The sequence below is a fragment of the Fringilla coelebs genome, assembly GCF_963513975.1.
Source record: "Fringilla coelebs genome assembly, chromosome: Z".
Lineage (NCBI taxonomy): Eukaryota > Metazoa > Chordata > Aves > Passeriformes > Fringillidae > Fringilla > Fringilla coelebs.
The window spans coordinates 62,096,425-62,116,773 of NC_140031.1; positions in this window are offsets into that span (position 1 = coordinate 62,096,425).

Here is a 20,349-nt window from a genome sequence, read left to right on the forward strand (position 1 = left end):
ACTGATGTGCAGCTGGACATGGACTATGACCACATGGCAGAAGAGAGGCTGCAACAACATTCTACAAGGGTACTGCATATTTTCACCAGCTGTTCACTTGCCCTGTCTAGTGGGGGCAGCTTTACTCTCCATCAGTGGCCTGGTTGTTTAGTATTGGTGCTTTTTTTCCAAATTACTGCAGCTTCTCATCCCTTTGTTGAATTTTCTATGGGAACTTGTGTCTGCAGGGGGGAAAGAATTGCTTGCTGAGAGAATCACACGGATAGGATATAGCCAGGGTTGAGTTAGCTGTTGTGGTCATTCTTCTGTAGGAAAAAAAACAAAACATCATGGTGGCTTTAAAATAGGCCGTGTCTCAGGTGAGAAATTGGGGCAAGAGCCATGGGCAGCCTTGGCCTCCATCCAGCATGGTTCCACCTAGGCAGGCACCAAGCATGCTTGCCTGACAGCCCAGCAGCTCCCCTGGCTCTTGGGGGGAAACAGGACCTGCAGCAGGTGAGCTGGAGCAGGGGCAGGTGCAGGTGGGCAGGGCAGGCTCTCAGAGCAGAACACCACCTCTGAGCATTCCCTCGGGATGCTGCCCCACTCGGGAATTTGGTGTGAACAGCATAATGGCAAAAGGATTGGCCACACAGCTGGGAGATGTGCAGGGCTGGTGCTCTGGGCTGATGGTGGCGCTGAACGAGAGGGAACAGGCAAGGCTCCAGCCTAAAGGGACGTAGGGACCCCAACCCGAGAGACAAGGTCCTTCACCACACACGGGAGCACGGGGCTGCTGGAAAGCTTGGGAAGCCCAGCAAAGGAGAGATGCCAGTGGTGCCCTGGGGCAGCGGTGTGCTGTGGGCCAGCTGCAGAGACTCCGGGGAATGCTGTGCACCGGGTGGGCACCGGCCAGGAGTGACTCCCGTGCCCGGCACACTCCCGTCACTCCCGTGCTGGGTTTCCTGAGGAGCACAGCCTGACAGGCCAGCGAGGTCTGTGCCAGCACTCCTGAAGAGTTAAACACAGAAACTTGCTGTGCACTCTGGCAGCGAGAGCCTCGCTCAGCTAAGACATGGAGCCACAAAATGAAGTGATAGAAAACCCCACATGGGATGTGGGCAGCAAGGGACAGGCACCTTCTTGGTGGAAGCGCTGTGGATGCAGCCTGAGCTGGATGGGCCGTGACACACTCATTTGTTTTCCTGCCAAAGGAGAATTTAGAGTTGGTTTCCCAGAGAATAAGCTGCCCATTCTTGCCTTTGCAGCACCAAGATTTCACTGGGAGTAGTGCAGATCTGTCAGATGCTTCAAAAAGGAGCATCATGTTTCTAGAAACATGCAAAGCAGAGTCAGGCTCTTCTATAAGCTGAAAATCACTTGCTATGCTTTTTGGGTGGGGTTTTTTTTGTTGGTTTTTTTTTTTGTGTGTGTGCAGCTGTTAGGAAGTTTGCATGGCTCTTGCTCCCCTGAAGCCCGTGAATTTCAGCGCCTCATGAAAATCATCCGGATGGGTATCTGAATAGCCGTCAGACACCGTTGGCATGGAAATAAGCTCTGTTTTGCCTATCAAATGCCCTACTTGGGCAGTCATTCAACACTTTTGAGAGGCTGAACCTCTGGAAAGGCGAACATCTCCTACTCAGTATTTCCCAGGTACCCTGCTGGGACCACTCTGCTCTGCTGGCTCACAACAGGTGTCACTGGCACCTGACAGAAGCTCATGCTGAGGGCCCACAGGGTCAGAAAGACCCTGAGGCTTGTGCACAGGAAGTGTTACCTGATGACAAATGTTTTTTAAGAGAAATTACTATTTTCCAGAGTAGTAATTCAGCCCTCTTCACAACTACTAGTGAAACCTCATGCTTGATAGAAAATGATAGAATACAGCAGTTTAGAGGGAATTATTAATTGCTTGCTTTGAAAGCTGGGGATTAATTATTTAAGTGTAATTATTTAATTAATTGCCATATGGCGAACAAAATCTATTAGCAAATATCCTGCTTTACTTCAACAAGCTATGTGGAAAGAAGTATTATTTCTTTTTCTTTTTTTTTTTCCTTTGTTGCAGACAGAACCACACTGTCCTGGACACTGTTATTTTCTAACTCACATTTATGCATGTGATGCAGAGGGAACAGGTAATTTTGGCCAAACTGTAGAGTTGAGAGGTGAATCTCCCAGTGCAGGTGAGAGAAATTTCTTGGTGTTCTTTGTTGGCAGTGTTCTTCATGTTGTTTCACCAAAATATGGGTATTTAAAACTCTAACAAATTGCAGTGGCAATGCCCTGTAATTTACTAACCAATTCCCTGTCCCAGGACATGCTCTGCACTGTGGTTCTTGCAGAGCACTCACTCCTGGTCACAGACACTGCATCACCCAAGGAGGGAGATAAAGGGCAGCAAAAGCGTTGGGAGCTGGTAGATGGGAGCAGTGGGGTAAGACTGGGAGCACATGAGGGAGGGAAAAGAGAAGTACCGTGGAAAAGCAAGGAATGTGGAGAGGAAGGGTTGGGGGTTGAGCTGGAAGGATATGAAGAGCCTTGGCTGGAACACGAGTTGGGAGGAGGTTTGTTTTGTGTAGAGAATCTTGTACGGGTAGACGGAAAAAAGCTCACCTAAGTTTTGTCTCTTCTGGGTCTTGGTCTGGAATCAAATACTCTCAGCATCACTTTGGTACAGGCAAAAAAACCATGAAAAGTAATTTCACAGCTTTCTAGGACCGGTCTACGCAGAAAATGAGAAGGTGCTTTTTTTTCTTTTTTTTTTTTTCTTTAAACCAAGGTAAATCACTGAATAAACTATATTACTGAGCATTATTAAACAAAAGACTTGTTGCCTTTCCCTGGAAACGGCAGCTTTTAGCACGCTTTGCGTGACTCTACTTGGTAACAAAAGTAAGCTGTTTCAGTAGGTAGGTTCAGGCACCCAGCCCTTTTGTGTGCCAAGTTTGTGACTCATCTTCGGGGTTTTCTGGGGAAGCCCTTAGCGACAAAACAGGTCAGAGGCAGAGCTGGGCAGCAAAGGCTTCGGGTCAGAGCCTGCAGCAGGGATCGCAGGCAGAGACAAAGGCGCAGCCACGGCGTGGCCCTGCGGCCGGAGACAAAACCCCCGGCTTGGAAATAGCTCACAGTTAAAGCTGAGCAGCCTCTCCGGGCTCTTTCCTGGCCTTGGGCGCAGCCAGGTGGATGCCCAGGCTGGGGAGTGTGTGTCAAGCACTGATCGAGGAAAGAAAGATTGTACTTAAAAAGGCAAAAGAGCTGCAGCGCTGGGAGCGTCCGTGTGCCCGAGCCACGCGGAGTGCACCGCTGGATGCTAAACCAGCCTGGCAGTGGGGCGAGCTGAGAGTGCCGCTGCTGCCACGGCTGAATTCAGCTCTCGGGGGGTGATGCTGATGGGGGTTCGGCAGGACTCAGTGCTACCCGGCTGTAATTCCATGCCTGAGGGACGTAAATAGCCTTTATTTAAAAAAAAACAAAGTGTAAAGTGGGGATAGTTCGAGCTTATTGGCGCTGGCAGACAAAATCTGAATACTTTTACAAAGAGCCCCTGTTTTTTTCCCCCTAGGCCCCTTTGTTCTCATTGCCACTCTCTGACCCTTTAGCAATCACCATGGTAATTACCAAGTAATGCCCCATTTACAAGTACCTTCCGAAATCTGCTGGAGTTTTGCTCGAGCCTGTAACAAAAATGTCTCTCCCCAGATGAGAAAATGGGTTATTTCTCAAATTCAGGCTTTTTTTTTTTTTTTTTTAACAAGACTGAAAAGGCAGTGAATAGCTGGCATCCTGCTGAAGTTAACAGATCTGTGGGGATTTACACTAGATAAGCATCTGCCCAGCGTCTGCCTGCGGCAATACCTCTAACCAAAAGTGAGTAGGTCGTGGTAATGTGGAGAGAAAGAAGTTTTTTTAAAGTTTTGTGCTGCTAATAAAAATAGGCAGTGTACTGCATATATTTCCGGGGACAGCAAAAAATTTCAGAGATCTCTTTCTGACTTTGGACAATCTGGTCTTACTTGTTCCGTGACGAGGCCGTATTTCTCTTGCGAAGCCTGTGCCATCTCTGTCTGTTGGACTTTTAAAAATTTTTCTAGGTCATGACCCTGAACGAGCTGATCTAACTTGGGGTATAACCATGGTTTAAGTTTTTGTTGGAGAAGAAACTTTGTCTTTTCTCTGATCGTGTGGCAAAAGCACTATTTTCAGGGGTTTCTGTCAAATCAGCTCAAGTTTTATCAATGATACAGAAGAGTGATCTGAGAACACAAGCAAAGGACTTCTCAGAATGCCAGGTGCTCAGGTTTTCTTTCTTCCGCTGCCTCTGACAATTTTGCTTATGCAGTTTGGGCATTCATATGCAAATCACAGATTTGCCGACCGTGCTGGACCATTATCAGAAAACGGATCTTCCAAGTGATTTAACAATCACTTCCAGGATCACTTCGTGTTTCGGACCTGGAAAGGAAGCAGAGTGGCAGCATTTTGAGACTTTTGAAATTCCCTTCCCTTTACTCTGCTGTGAGACAATGCAATATTTTCTATGTGAGAGTGGCCTGGTTTTTGCTGGGATCGAGTTAATTTCTTCATTGGTGGCTAGTATGGGGCTATGTTTTGGATTTGTGCTGAAATAAGTGTTGCTAACACAGGAATGTTTTTGTTGCTGCTGAGCAGGGCTTACACAGAGCCCAAGCCTCTGCTGCTTCTCAGCCACCGGACCGGAGAGGGGGCTGGGGGTGCACACGGAGTTGGGAGGGGATGTAGCCTGGATATCTGATCCCAGCCGACCCAAGGGATATCCCACAGCATATGGTGTCATGCTCAGCGTAAAAAGCTGGGGGAAGGAGGAGGAGGCGGGGGGAGGTTCGGAGCAATGGCGTTTGTCTGTCTGCACAAGTCTCCGTGAGGCGCGATGGGGCCCTGCTGTCCTGGAGATGGCTGAACACCTGCCTGCCCGTGGGAAACGGTGAATAAACTCCTTGGTTTGCTTTGCTTGTGTGCGTAGCTTTTGCTTTACCTATTAAACAGCCTCTTATCTCAGTTTTCTTGGTTTTGCTCTTCCAGTTCTTCCCCCTATCCCACCGGGGGGAGTGAGTGAGCAGCTGCGGGGGACTGTTGCTGGCTGGGGTTAAACCACAACAGAGAGTGTCTTTATTACTTTAAAAAACAGAGAACAAGGGAGAAGTGAAAATTTAACTGTGAAAATAATTTTTTAAAATATCGTTTCTTCCTGTAAGAAGTGTTTATTTAGTTGTGAACACAAGAAAAGGTCTGAGGGCAGGGACGGGCTAAGATCTGCTTCCAGTAAGTGAGCAGAAGACTCCCTGGTCTGGACAAGGTGCTAAACACAGGGCTCACCTCTGCAGTCAGCAGAAAGAGGGGCCCCCGGAAGGCGCCTCCACCCTACGGGCAGGAGGTGACGGCTGGGCTCAGCACAGCCTCCCCGGTGCTCAGAGAGAAGAGCCAGGGCAGCGCACCCCGCGGGCAGCACACGGGGCCGGTGCCCCCGTCCCCTCCTGGGGCCCTCGCGGGTCATTCAGGGGACGCCGCCGCTGGGATGGGGAGCAAACCAACATCCCCGCGTGGACCACAGCAGCGAGGGGGAATAACCCAAAGGAGGGGGGCTTTGGTGCATCCCCTTGGCTGGAGCTGCCAGCCCCGTGCTGAGGGCTCAGCTGTGCTGGAGAGATGGGGTGGCTCTTGCTGGTTCAGTGCAAATAGCTGTGCACTGAAGGTGATTTCTTTCATTCGTTTCTTACACATCCTGAACGGGGCGTGTCAGTTTTTTCTCCTCAGAACTAGTCTGGGCAACACTGAGAGAGGAGTTGAAAAATCAGAGCTAATCCTGCAGGAATGACTCATTCTGGCATAGGATTCGCAGAGCAAGATGAGAAGTTCAGGTAAAACAAAGGGAAATGGAGGCTGTAGTAAAACTCTGTGGTTTGGAGCATGACAGTTAAACTGCTACAAAGTCAAAGTTGGAAACCCCCTCCCAACAAATTGCTGAACTCAAAACCTTGGCAATGTCTACGGCAAGTCAATATTCAAGCACACCAGTTGCAGAAACTGAGGCTCTTTCCCATGGGACCTGTGAGTTGGATTGCTAATTACCATGGGTCTGGAAAACAATTACTATTATTTCATCATTATTTTTAATTAAACACAAATAAAGCAATGGTCGTTCTTTTAAAGTTGGACTTTGAAATATTTTCTGCATTTTTTAGCCAGGATTACCCTGACCAAGTCCAAACAGAAAAGCACTGGAATTTTGACAAAGGTTGAAGATTTCTCTAGCAAGGACAGTAGAGTAGTTGGGGTGAAAGCACAAGCCTAACCTAAATATTGGGGCCCAGGAAAGGAAGGTTGGGTTTCTAGAAGGTACAGTAGACATAGAAAGTGTGTTTTTTATGTCTACTATATACTATATACTATTTCTATTTAGTATATACTATAGTATATAGTATATACTATGTACTATTTCTATGTCTACCTTAACTTCTAGAAGGTATAGTAGACATAGAAATAATTTTCCCCTGTGTTCTTTCACGAGTCTTTTAATTACTTTAGCTTGCTTTTGACTACTTTAGCTTGCTTTCTTCACCTGGTATCTTTGCAGACACATCCACCAGATTGCTGGTCAGTAGCTCAAGAGAGCACACCTCCAGAGCAAGGATTAGAGAAAGTAATTTTTCCATTATAATTTAAAACATTTCACCCTGTAAAATAAAGACGTTGGTATGGTTACAGCAAAAAGCTAAAGCATCAGGGAATCACTGAGGACACTTTTCCATCCCAGCCTCTCCCACTCGTTAGTAGAGATGTGACATTTGCAGGAGAGGGGTGCACTTAGGTGAGTATAAAGACCAACTTTTAAAGGAAGATATTTCTGAAATGCCCAGAACATTGGCAGAAGTGTGGCAGCCTTTCAGTAGACGGAGGTCCTGTTCTACAAACCAGGGTGGGAGAAAACCAGCTGAACTTTATGGACAGACCGGCTGAGACCTGCTGGACCTCTGGGTGCTTACGCCCGGCAGGCAGTGAAATACTGGAGTCCCCGTGGCACGGCTTTGGCAGCAACAGCTTGCGTCTTGCTGCTCCTTAGACTTCCCTGTGGGCAGGCAGGTCTGAGCTGCAGAAGCGTCTCTGGAGGCAGCAAACGGGACAAGGCTTGCTGGAGCTGCGAGCCCACCCAGGGCCGGCGGGGCGGGGGCCAGCGCAGGCTCGGCTGTGCCTCCTCCGGCGGGGCTGTCGCAGCTTGGGGCTGCTGTGCATGCCGGCGCATTCTCCCGGGGATTAGCCCTGCAAGGAATGCGGTGCCGGAGGAATGTCCTCCCGGTGCAACCTGAAACCCTCTGTCTGATACAGCCTGAAAAACAGGGTGGGTTGTGGCAGCCCCGCAGCGCCATGGCCCCTGGCTCCATGGACCCCACGGGAAAGGCGTTCTGGCGCTAGAACTCGGACTGGAGCAGTGGCCTTGCATGCTGCATGGCTGGGGTGGAAGCAGCATCCCCCTAGAGCAAAGGACCTCAGGTGAGGGCACTGTTGGCAAGCTTGGACTTGTTTCCCAGTACATTCTGCCACTTTCTGCGGCACCAAGGTCCTCTGCCCCTACAGAGCGAGCTGGGCGGTGGTTATGGGGAAATGGATTTTTTTCTTCAACACTCTGGGGTTTGAAGGTTCTTTCCCCTCCCTCTTACACCCAGCTGCTTGGCATAGCTGCCAGTGTAGATGCTGACCAAGCTCTGGAGCCACCAGTGCTATCAGTGTGGCATCAGGAGGTGTGTGCTGCTGTGTGCCCTTGGGCAAAGAGGGTGTAACTGGCCATAAAAGCCATGCTAGATCATGTTGCTGTTCTAAGGCCATCTGGCAAATCCAAAATAAAACTCGGTCCACATATGATGCTCATCCCAACGGATTCTTTCACAGAGCTCAGCTTCTCCCCACATTGCTTGCTTCAGAGACAGACCACAGTTGTTTTTCTGATCACAAGCTTTCCTCTTCTAGCACCAGGTGTCACACAGCTTGCACAGCGGTCAGACTGCTGCCTCACCTCTCTGCCAAGTGAGGGGTGTTTCAGCACTGCACGAGTCCCCAGGGCCAGGGCTGGGTGTGGATATCTCATATCTCGTGCGGCTGCTGTGCACAAAGCTGTTTTCCATGAGCTCATGGCAGGGTCAGCGCCAGAACGGGGGCAAATGGAGCATAAAGAGGGTTTGCACCCACATGCTGGCCCCATGCAACCTCTGTTTGTAACTGGGACTTAACTCCTGATCAAATTCCTGCCAGGTTATTGCTCAACCTCCTTGTAGGGGCAGGAGCTGTGTGCACTAGGTGAAGGCATTTGGCCCCATGCAGCTACACAGCAATATCTTTTGTGGCAGCTGCTGCTTTGGGGTTTTTTCCTTCTCCTTATCTGGAGGGGCTGCCAGACCCCTATGCGATGACCGGGGATCCTCTTCCCTTAGGGGCACATTCCTGGCAGCACCCAGCTTTTCCTGTGGCTAACCCAGCAGACAGCTTGTCCTGCTGCATGAAGCAGAGACTTAGGAGCCAGTCCCAGACCCTAAAGTTCAGAGCTTCCTTGTACCCCTGTTTGATGTAGCCATATGAGATCTCTCCGCGGCCCAGCTCCTGTCTGGGAGCTAAACCAATCTAAACCAAGGCAAAAGCCCAGCTCACAGTTTAGAGACCCTGAGATAGAAAGTTGCACTGCTGGCTCATGATTTGTGTGAGCTCACCTGCAGTCCTTTTGCACTACAAAGACCGGGGGGCAGGTAAACCTGCAGAAGAAGGTGGGAAGGGAAAGAAGGAAGGAAGCTCTGAGGGCATCACAGAAAATCCACAGCAGACTCAGGGAGTGCCATTTCTGCCATGGGTAGATAGAAGTGTGGTTCTCCCTTCCTTGGAATACAGACAAAAGTCATTGCACATGTCCATGTGCTCTGGGATGACCCTGCCCCTTGAGCAGCGAGGCTGGACCATGGACCCACTGTGACTTCCACCCTGACCCTGTCTGAGACTCTGTGAATTTGGAGTACTGACCAGCACAGGTGGCCCTGGGACCTGCTGGTGACAGGAGCAGCTGGACTGAGCTGTCCCCTTACATCAGTGGCCACAGGCAGGCCAAGCACTGCCGAAGAGAAGTGGAGGCTGACTCATACTGATGAGCAGAGCAACACCTGATAGGGCTGGGGGCACAGGCACAGAGAGGCTGAAGCAATAGGATGGGATGGCCCCCAGAGGCCTCAGACAGGCCTTCCAGGGCAGATCATTGTTCTTTTGCTTTGCCCTCCTTCCTTTACTTTTAAGAAAATGTTCTGCATCAAAAGCACGGCATCAAAAGCAAGGCATCACCTTCCCTTTTCACCCTATCTTCCCTCCCCTGCAAACCAACAGAGCAGCAATGGCTGTGGGATTTTGATGAACAGTTTTCCATCTCCTGCATCTTATGTCCCAAAGAGCCTGAAACTTGTAGGTTTACACCCCAGACCCTCAGCCAATTCCTGGCATTATCCTGAGCACATATTCCCTCTGTTCAGCTCCTGTTTCCTTTCTGTGAACCAGTGATAATGGCTTCCCTTGTCTTTCCCCTGGAAGGTCTGGCACACTGGGCAGGTACTAGGTAGGAAACATCTGCATCCAAACCTCACCAGTGACTCATTACCACTCAGGCCCTTACAATGTTCCCGCACCCCGGACTTTTCTCCCAGAACCTTTCCCAGCCTTCCAGGCATTAAGCCTAAGATGGCACAGTGCCGGAGGAAGATACAGTACTTTCCTAAATGGTGCCTGAGGTTCTTCTCTGTTTTTTTGGTTTTCATCATATTCCATTTCTTTGATTTTTTTTTCCCCTTTGTTTGTTTTGGAAACCTAGAGGGCTTTCAGGAGAGGTCACTTAGGGAAAGAGGCCACAGAAAGCCAGACATTTCTCTCTGGTTTTCTTCTGAGTCAGAGTAGGAGGTTTGGTGCAGAAGTTTGTGGAAGGACTTGGGATACATGTCTGCTGCTGAAATGACCCTCTTGGTCCAATGATGGAAGCACCTGAAGCTTGTGGGCACGTCAGTTCTCCCAGGCAGCTCTACCCTGTGTTATGGTGCAGGGCAGACGGAAAGCACATTACCACTGTGAGAAATCCTGGGGCTGAGGTGGGAGAGAGCACCTGCTCCCCGTGCTCAGAGCAAGTTCACTGGGGTGCCTGGCCCCTGCAGCCCACAGGTGTCTCCCCCCACACCTGCAGGAGCAAGGACAGGAGGACACTTGAGCTGCCAGGGCTTCTGGCCCTGTGGGTGGCTGGGACCCCACCATGGGCTGCACTGTGTGCTCTCTGGGCCTGGAGGAGCTCCTGACTCTTTCTGGCAGGACCTCCAGTCACAGCCAAAATAGCACAGGGCTCTGGGGGAGTCACCTGGCAGCCACAGCTGCCCCTGCCAGAAGAGATCCATTGTGCCTGGCTTGCTCAGAGGACTTCTGGAGTCCTGTAAATGAAACCACCAGTGCATAAAATATGTAAATACTACTCTGAGCAGTGATGCTGACCCTTGGTCCTTCTTTCTGGCCCACTGATCTTTAAATAGCTTAGCCTTAATGGAAGGGTCTGACACCACCTCCTTATGCCCTCCCACTAAGAGGGCAACACGTAGCCTGGAGGAGCAAGAATTGCTCTGTGAGGGCGGGGGAAGGTGGGAAAGGGTTGTCCATGGGCAGAGAAGGAGTTGGCATGGGGGGCCCGGTGCATGGGGTTTAGGGGTGCTGGGTTTAGGAGGGAGAGTGCTCTCCCTTTGGGAGGTAGAGCAGGGGTACCCTTGGGGAGAGGGTTGTGTCCGTGAAATTTCCACTGCAGACACGTTCCTGGAGTTTTCCATTGCCCAGCAGAAGCTTTGTCCACGTGTCTGCTCACACCAAGAGTCCCTCAGGGACCATGTGCCCCAGCAGCTGCAGGGAAAAATGCCTGGTTTGGGGTTGGGCTGGCTTTGACAGGGGAATGTATGCACAGATCACCGCCTGAGCTTCGTCCCCTGCGTTCAGGCTATATTACCAGCAAGCTGCTGAGTAACTTCTGGGTAGCATGAAACAATATTTCCCAAACCAGCCCTGCCCATGATTCATCAGAAGAGCTCTTATCTTCACCGGTCAAAAGCTTTTGTCATTTAAATGAAGGAGCAACTTCCTGCTGGCTGGATGGGCGATTACCCAACACAAACTGCAGATATTCAAAGGGAAGGGCCTGTGATCCATTAGTTGGCTAAGGGCTATTCTTCAGCCCGAGAGCCAGGATAATCCTAGGTGGGAACATCCACAAAGGGGTCAGCTGTTAAAGGAATTTAAGTGCCTTTACATTGGCATCTAGAGTCCTGCTGGGAAGCTGAACCCTATGGAAGACCTCCCGTGACCTTTTTCACAAGTCTTGGGGGAAGGCTTCTAAATCACTGAGGCACGTCTGAAGGCTTCGCTCTCTGTTTTCTCCATCACTGGGCTTTCAAACAATTGCATCCTTGTCACACATTTGTCAAAGAGAAAGGGGGAGATGAAGAAAGAAATTTCAATAGTCTCAGGGCTTTGCTTACGGCTGTGTTAATGCTGAATAGCACGCAGAGGTGGAAGGGATATCCTGAACAATGTCTGGTCTCCAGGCAGAATCCGTTTCCCATGACAGTGCCTTTCTGAAGCAGGAATGCCAGCATGAAGCAAAACTTGTTAAAGTAGTAAAGAAGAGATCTCTATTGTGTCCTGTGTGACAGAATAATCCTCCCTCAAGAGCAGACTGCTGTCTCTTTCCCTCCCATCTGTGAATTTTGGCTTCAATCAACTTCGCGATTTTTGCAAGGTATAAAATTAAAGTCCTACCCCTTAAAAGCAACCAGCCAACCTTGCAGGATCTTCCCACAGACATGCCCACAACTGTGAGCGTAGTTTTCCTGTACTGACTCTTAAAATGTCTGACTGCATTAACCTGAAATAAGGTTTCCTGTTAGGAGTTCCATTTGATAAGAAGAAACAAACATTTTCAATATCTCCATCCATTCCACTGGCTAAACATAATTTCCCTTTCTCAGTGCTTTATTCACAGGTCATCACTCTGTTTCTCAATTTTCTCCTTTAAATTTCTCCCAAATTTTCTCTTTAAGTCTTTCCTTTCTGAAGTACCTGTGAAAACCAGCAGACAATTATTTAGACTTACCAAAGCTATCCGGCTCCTCTCTTTCCAGCTGCTTGTGCTCTGTGCTTGCCCCACATTTTTGTTCTGTGCTTGCACCCTGGATAGTGTGTCTCATCTCACAGCTCAGCCTCTTAAGGATTGTATTAATAATTAATCACAAGCGTCATCAGTATTGTCAATATATCTATACAGGAGTTGAAACACCAAATTAAAAGTGAAACAAGGCCTTAGCAGGGAAAGACAGTCATTCCTTCCCCTTCTTTTATTTCAAAAAGCTACTGATTGTCATGTCCCTTCCACTTATCTTCTTTTTTAATTCCAGCAATACTCATTGGAGGTTGTTCATGGGATGCCTGTGATTCTGCCATCAAAGGAAAATGGACCTTTTTTTTTTTTTTTTTTTTTTTTTTTTCATCTGGGGATGGAGAAAATCCTAGTTATGAGTCTGGTATTTGTATTAAACAGTTTTCACTGGAACAGAGCATCTTTCCAGGTCCGTGACCACAAGGGAAATGATGCACACAGGGGATGCCCAGCCATTGGAATCCATGCTCACAGCTCAACAGACTTCATAAAGGATCCTGGAGAATAGGTTTTTAATTTCATGTGCCCACAGGGAGCACAAGCCCTGGACACCAGCCACTACGAAAAATGGGTGTCAGAGACAGCCCTGGGACCTGGCTGGGTTCCTGTGCAGTCCCTACCCAGGAGCCAGTGGGCAGGCATGGTGCCTGCTTCTGGTGTCCTCACCTTCCTGTCTTGTGAGATGGGCCAGGGATCCCTAGCCTGGAATACCTGGAGGGAAGTTACCATGACAAACAAGTGCCAGTGTTGGTGCGACCTTCACTTTGCTGGCAAGTGCTAGCCAGATTTGGGTCTGGCATTTCAGGCTTAAGTGACTTGTTACAGCCTCTGCACACAAGCGAAACAATTCCTCCTAAATTTCAAAGTTACACATCTCCAAATCTGATAACAGCTCTGCACTGTTTACTTAGGGATTTCTTACAGTTTTGAAACAGAAGTCTGTCAGCAAGCACTCAGACTACAGATCTTGGTTACTAGTTCATCAGTAATTTAATTATGTACCCTTAAAATTCAGACTGCCTCTTTTTGAGAGGTGTGCTCTAGCTGAAGCAGGTGGGTTTGGCAGTCCTGTACCTCAGTTGAAACTGGTCCATTTAGCTCCTTGTATAGTGATACTCAAAACCAGCCCCCTCACTGCACAAAGGAGCACATGATGCCAGACAAGCAGGGCCCACACAGCTGCTGAGTTTCTAGATGCACACTTCAGACTGGAAAGGTATGCTTTGGTGGCAAACTAAATTATTTCTTGAATTTGATCCAAACTGACAAACGGTTTTAATTGAAAAAAGAGGAGTAAAAGTTCCTGAAAGTGGAAACAACACATTTTGACATTTTGCAAAGGAATTCCTTTGCTTTCTTGTTTCACAAGAAGCTTTCAATTTGAAACTCACCCTGAGTTGTTTTCTTTATTTTTTTAATTAGTGAAAAAACCCACAAGCCTCTGAAAGGAAGAGGAAGGTTTCCTTTTGGTCCAGGTGAAGTGAATAAATAGTTTGGCTGACTTGCTGCCATGCACAGTCAAAAACTTGTCCTCCCTAGACATTTGCATGCTAAAACCCATTGTTCACAGGGAGGAGAGAGTTCAGGAGAGGCAGGGTGAGATGGGTGCACCATTTTTTCAGGTGGGGTGTTCTAAAAATTGCTCTTTAAAAACTCTTTAATTGCCAATTCCTTCAAAGTGTGGAGGGATGCAGTTTCTGATCACCTTTGTACTGTTGTAACAAGTGGGCTGGTCTATCTGCAATGAAGAGCCCATCCATGGCAATTTAGAGCTGCTCAGAGAGGAACACCCACTCCCATGGCTCTCCCGTGGGCTGAAGTGGTTTAATTGAATCCTTCTTATGCACTTCAGTGAGTCCCCACTCTCCAAAAATTGCTGACAGTAGTGCATCCTCCATGTGTGGGAAGTGTGGCACAACACAGTGTGTTTGCGTAGGTACCAGTCCACTTGTGCTTCCATCAGCTGTAAACTCCACGAGAAACAGCATCTTCTCCTACCTAGATCTTTGGCTACTTCAGAGCAGTGCACCAAGAACAGATGTCTGCTGGATCTGTGTCAGGAATAGTCAGAAAAAGAACTTTCCACTGAGTTGTTTTTTTTTTTTATCAGTTGCTTGCTTTTTAATCCATGTGACAAGTAGATCACAGATGTTCAAGGGATACTTATTAGGCACCTAAAATGAGATTAAGTGGACTGGCAAAGCCTTTTGGCTGCTATAATTATCTTCCTCCTGTTTACATTGTGCCTTTAGCTGAAGTTTGGGCAGGACTGATGAGAAACCAGGATCACTCATGGGTGCAAGTTAGTGTTAGTCATATTTCCCTGATTTCTGCATGGCTGCTACAGATTTCAGATGGAAGCCAAGTGGAAAGGAGATTAAACTTGATGTTGTTTCCTCCAGCCTGAGGTCTCTTACACAGCTGAGATGTTTCAGCACTTTTGGGGCAGTCCATAGGTCCTTGGGGTTGTTGTAGGTCTTGACATGTGATCTCCTGGCCACCTTCACTGCACTATCCGTGCTTCCTGCAGTTTCTTTTCAAAGGATGGGGAGCCCAGGCCCCTCTGAGGAGTATGCTGTGGGGGATAAGCTCAGAGAGCAGTTGCTTGGCTCAGTTTATGTGAGTAAAATGCCATGCATTGTGATGGAAGAGATATCAAATGGAATCTTCTTAACAGTGTTAGCCCACTTTGACAATAATGTCAGGGGATGAGATGAAGAGTGCGGTACTGAAGCCTAGTTGTAGCTTACAGTTTCTTTAATGCCAAGACAGTTTTGTTTGAAAGGAGATTGGGTTGCAGTGCGTGGACACGGTCCCTGTGCTGCTGTCCTAAGGGTGAACAGTAATGGGAGTTCTGTTTGAGAGGCAGGTCCCAAAATCAGTGGGCTTATGGCACCTAGAAGAATGGCACGAGACTCGTGCCAAGCTCCACTTTGTTAGGCCTGGATTTAATAGATAGGCACAAGACCCCTCAAAATTTGACCAGATAAGTTTGCATTTGGAAACAGAGGCCTTGACTGGAAAAACTGAGATGTCTGACAGAGAGTATATCAGCAAGCAGAAGGGATGACTGCACATGCATGGGGGTGTGTGCAAAAATTTTCCATTTACATAAGGATGGTTGGCAAAGGCTCTCTGGGCTCTGGAAAGAGAGAGGCCCAAAGGCTCAGATGACATTTGCTGGAGAGAAGAGAAAGGAGCTTGTGGGCAGGCCTCAAAGATGTGCAGTGTATTTAGCTTGTCATCATCATTTCTGATGCCTTTTGGTTGTGAGGGGAGAAATCCTGGGGAGCGGAAGGCAGCTTGTGCTTGTGATACCAGACAAAAGTGAAAGACAGCTAATGTACTGTAGGTGGGTCATCACCCCTAAATATGCCGTGGGTGCAAACTCCCTAAATTTGAAAATCTGAAGAAGTGGAACCATCTGTTTGATACGCATTTGGTAGCAGCAAGGATTACTCTGTGTGTGTGTGCCACAGTGCCGGGAGAGCCGACAAAAAGGAACTGGCAGCAAATCTGCGGTGACCAGCCAGAGCAGCAGTCTGGGATAAGACAGCACCCAGCCCCGAGGACTCTGGGGAAACAGGCAAGGAGAGCCTGGAGTTGCTGCACTTCAGGAGAGGACTCACTGTGTCCTGTCTCTCTGTTGTCCACTTTCTTTGTCTCTTGTGGGACGTGGCACTGTAAAGGCTTTTGAGGTTAATATCCCCGAGACTGAAGCCAGCGTAACAACAGTCCTAAAATTGTATTTTTGTCGGCGCTGCTGCAAGCAAGAGATGCCAGCTGCTGGGTGCTCCAGACAGCCTAGCAAGGCACGGGGCTAGGACAGACTCTGCTGCAAGAGAGCATGTTGTGAGCCTCCCTGGCAAGTTCTGCAGATGCCCATTCTCCTCCAGTGTTGTATCACCCATGTCTGCTGCCCCCAGGAAACCACAAGATGATCCTCAAACTCCTTCCCTCCAGTTTCTGTCTCACGGGGCTGACATTAGAACATGTTTCAACTTAAAATCCTGCAACTTTGCTGGCTTCCCTCCCAAGGAGAAGGTGTGGAACAGACATTTAGAGAGGTCTAGGAAAGGCTCAGGCAGAGGGGGAGCAGTCCATCACTTTGTTGAGAGGGAAGTTCCTCTCAAAGATGGAAAATCCTTTGTTAAAAGGTGATAAACTTCAGTTGTGGGGTTTTTTGGTTAAAAATTGTTGAGAAGTTTTGTGCAGAATTTGTTAAAAACCATTTACAGTTGGAAAACAAACGTTAAAAGACTAATTAAAATTAAATTTGAGTGAAGCCCAAATTCAGCCTTCCACACCCATGGAGAGCCACTTCCCAGTGGACTGAGCTAGCTGCAGCTAGGTGCTGCCAGATGACACCCCAAGGGTGCTGTGCTCTGCAGTTTCACTGGGATGGCTCACACACAATTCTGCGTGGGGGGATCCTTGCCTGAGCTGTTCCTCCAGCTTGCTGGTGACTCACAGGCATGAAAGACAAAATTGAGAAATATGCTGCCAGTGACAGCCCTCTTTACCTCCAGACCATGTCTGTAAGGCTCCAGAGCCTACCTTGATTATCCCAGCCATGCTTGATCTCTCGCTTCTCTGTTCACCTCCATCCTTCCAGAGGTGTACAGCAATGCTGCCACTGGCTAAAGCCTTATCTTTTTCCCATCTGGGTTTCTCTTCCAGGAAAAAGGATTGTACCCAGTTCCTTCTTGAGGGAGCAAGGAAAGCCAGGCCCCTCTGCTAGTGCCTCTCACACCACATAAGCCCAGGATGAGGCCACCTCTGCTCTGAAGCAGTCTGTGGGCTCAAGGCCTTATTAAATAGTAGAGGAACAGAAGAAGCACACACCTACCAAAAGGTTTCACATTCAGCCAGTTAGCTTTGACAGCAGCTTCTACCTGTGCTCTCTGCAGCAGAGAAAACCTGCCTAGGTTTCCTGATTTTCATTCCATATGCAGCCCATAGTGCAGCATCCTGCTGCAAGCTCAGCGGATCATTTCCAAGTCAATGGAAACTTCCAGCTGAGCCGTGCTCAGCAGCCTCACTGCTGCCCTTCCTGCTCTGCAGATGCCCTCGTATCTCTGTGCTCTTCAAGCCTCTTTTCACCTGCACAGGGCATGGAGAAATCACCAGCAGCTGAGATCTGAGGCTGTTTTGGCTGCTGCATCATGGCTGTTCCTCCAAAGATCAGTGATGTGACAGGCTTTGCCTTATAGAAATCAAACACCACTAGCATGCATGCCATAATCTTTAACATACAGCCATGAGGCACCTGTGGTGAAAGGTTTGGCTTTGCTTTCTTGGTAACAGTCATCAGGGGGGTGACAGGAAGGACAGCAAAGGAGGAGTGCGTGGCACGTCTCCACTCATAGCTACATGCCTGCATCTCCCCAAGGCCCAGCCTCTTGCAGGATCCCGTGCCACCCATCGCTGCTGCTTGCAGGATGGAGAGATGCCTCAGAAGGACCCCTGTGGGGTTCCTTGAAAGATTGCAGAAAAGTTTACATCTGGTGGCCTTAAGCCCAACTACCTGATCAAAGCAGCGCTGATGAAAGCTAGGTCATGTTGCCCAGGGCCTTACCCTGTCTGTTTGTCTGTCTTACCCTGGGGAATCTTTGAGGACACAGATCTCACCACCTCTCTGGTGCCTATCTCAGACCTGGACTACTCTCATAAAAGGAGGGTTTTTTCCTTATGTCCAACAAGAATTTTCCCTGTTGCAACCTGTGCTTATCGTCTCTTGTCTTTTCCCCATGGACCTTAACAATAGTCTGTGTCTCTCTCTCTCCCAGGTAACCCTGTGGGACAGTGGACTGGATGACAGCAGCTTAGTACCCTCTTGACCTTTTTCTCTCCGGGCTGAACAAGCCCAGCACCCTTCTTTTCTGTCATGGGTCACTCAAGTGCAAAAAGGATTGCTTCTGACCGCTGTCAACAAGAAAGTGAACCACCCCAAAGAAGAAGCCCAGACACCCAGCCAACATCCCACCATCAAGATCAATGGAAATGTGCTGCAGAGAAGTGGTAATCCCCTAAAAAGCCCACTTAAACTCCCTGTAGATCTTTTTGGTCTTTTATTTCTGTCCTTCTCAAACTCTTTCTGGTGCTTAGCTCTGAAGAGACACACTGCTCTCCGGGCAGCAGGCTGCATTACCACCCTAAGAACACTCTGTCTCCAGCAGATCCTCTCTCCAGTCTCCACTTGCATGGGCTGTTGAGTGGTTAAGTGTTGTTTCAAGCCTCCTTGTCATAGCTGGCCAGGCAGGCATTTCAGTGGCGACACCGGGTGCATCCTGCTGGAGAGGTGAAGGCCCTTGAGTCGGCTGGAGTGGGGGAGCACACAGACCTCGGGGACTTCTCTTCTCCATTGTGCTTGACTACAGAATGGGCTGTGGCCTCAATCACACACAGCTTTTGTCTGTGACACCGTAGATATAATGCAAGACACAGCCTTTCTTGAAGCACAGAAGGACTGTTAAGACTGTTTATCTGCAGCTACTTCTCCAGGATGAGCCATGAAGTATACCCTAGTTAGTGGATAGGAGGATTTAGCTGGTTTCAGGGAGTAAATAACTTCTGCTGAAATCACTAGAAACCGTCCCTGCCACATAGATCAGGGCTCCAAAGGCCATGGTTCCTCACACTAAGACGCTATAACAAACTATCCTGATGCATCCTAGCAGCCTAGATACCAGACCGCTAAAGACGGCATGCCAAAAAAATTCCAGGTAGCTGCTGATGCCAGTCTGATGTCCAAAAGCTGCCAGACAAACCAGTGGGAAAACCTGAGAAAGATATTTTCGTGTAAAAATCTTGCCTCTCTCATCACTTTTATGCAGGCCACATTTTGTGTTGCTTGATTGTCCAGGGAAGGAAAAGCACAGAGCATTCAGTGAGTAGATCTAATGTGAAAAATGGGATTTGGGGGGTGCTTGAATAAAACTGAATAGGGAGGCAGACATGCTCTACAGCCTGGTGTAGATGTCAGAGGCAGTTGCTGCAGGTTTCTTGCACATGCTGCAGAGAAGGTAATGCTGGACCACACTGTATTACAGCAGGACAAAACTCTGCTGGCTTCCCTGTTTCCTAGGCTCCATCATCTTTTCTGTGATTTTTTTTCATTTTGTAACTGCAGGAAAGAAACTTTCTTTGAGAAGGTCTAGAAAACTCAGAAACTCAAGTTTCTTTCTAAACTTTCCAGTTAAATATTTACTGTCCCAGACAGAAAATGCTTCATTCATCGTCTGAATGCCCCCACCTGGAAAAGAGTTACAGAGCCTCAGAGGTCTTTCAGCAAACAAATTCCTTCTCATTACTGGCTCTGTGGGCATGACTGCTCTCAGAAAACTTGAAAGTCAAGCTGCTCCAGAGTGCTGCCCATACATGTTTACCTTGTACTCCAGCTTCCCTCTTCAGACTAAATCAGGTACTTTTTGTCTGGTTTGCCTAAACAAGTACAGCCGAGGAACAAATGCTGGAGAATTCCTGGGGGTTCAGCCAGGCTAGCCCCAGGTTTCTGACATTCATCTGTGCATGATTCCTGTAAACTCCAGGTTAACCAGCAATACCTGCATGCTCCTCAGCACCACACAGAGATATCAGAAATGCTTGTATATTTTTAATGTGCGCTTGACCTTACTCCTACACCTTGCTTCAGGCTCATTCTCTCACATGAAGTACAGCTGACATCTGCAAAAAACTACTTTTTAACCCAAGGTCAGACTGTGGGCTGCCCTGCCTAGGGAAGCAGGCGTTTTAGGTCTTGAACTTGAGCTGCCTGTCTCTGAGAGGCCATGGGGCTAAGCTGGAAGTTGCAAAGGTGGCCACGAAGGGCAATCTGTTTCTGCTGCAGCCTGGACTGGTCCTGTCAGAGCTTCACAGGAAGGAGCACAGCCCCACAGTGTTCCGCGGAAGCCTGGTCACCATCCCCCGAGCATAACAGGCTGAAAGACGCTGCGTTCAGCAGGAATAAATAACTTTGCATTGTGCTGGGTGGAGGACATGACTGCAGCGTGGTGAGAATATTTAAAATATTGAAGGCACCTGAAATCAGTGCAATTGGCTAAAACCACCCACACCACAGTTAGTGAACTTGTGAGCGGTGAGCGTGCTGCGTGTTAACAGTTTCAGTG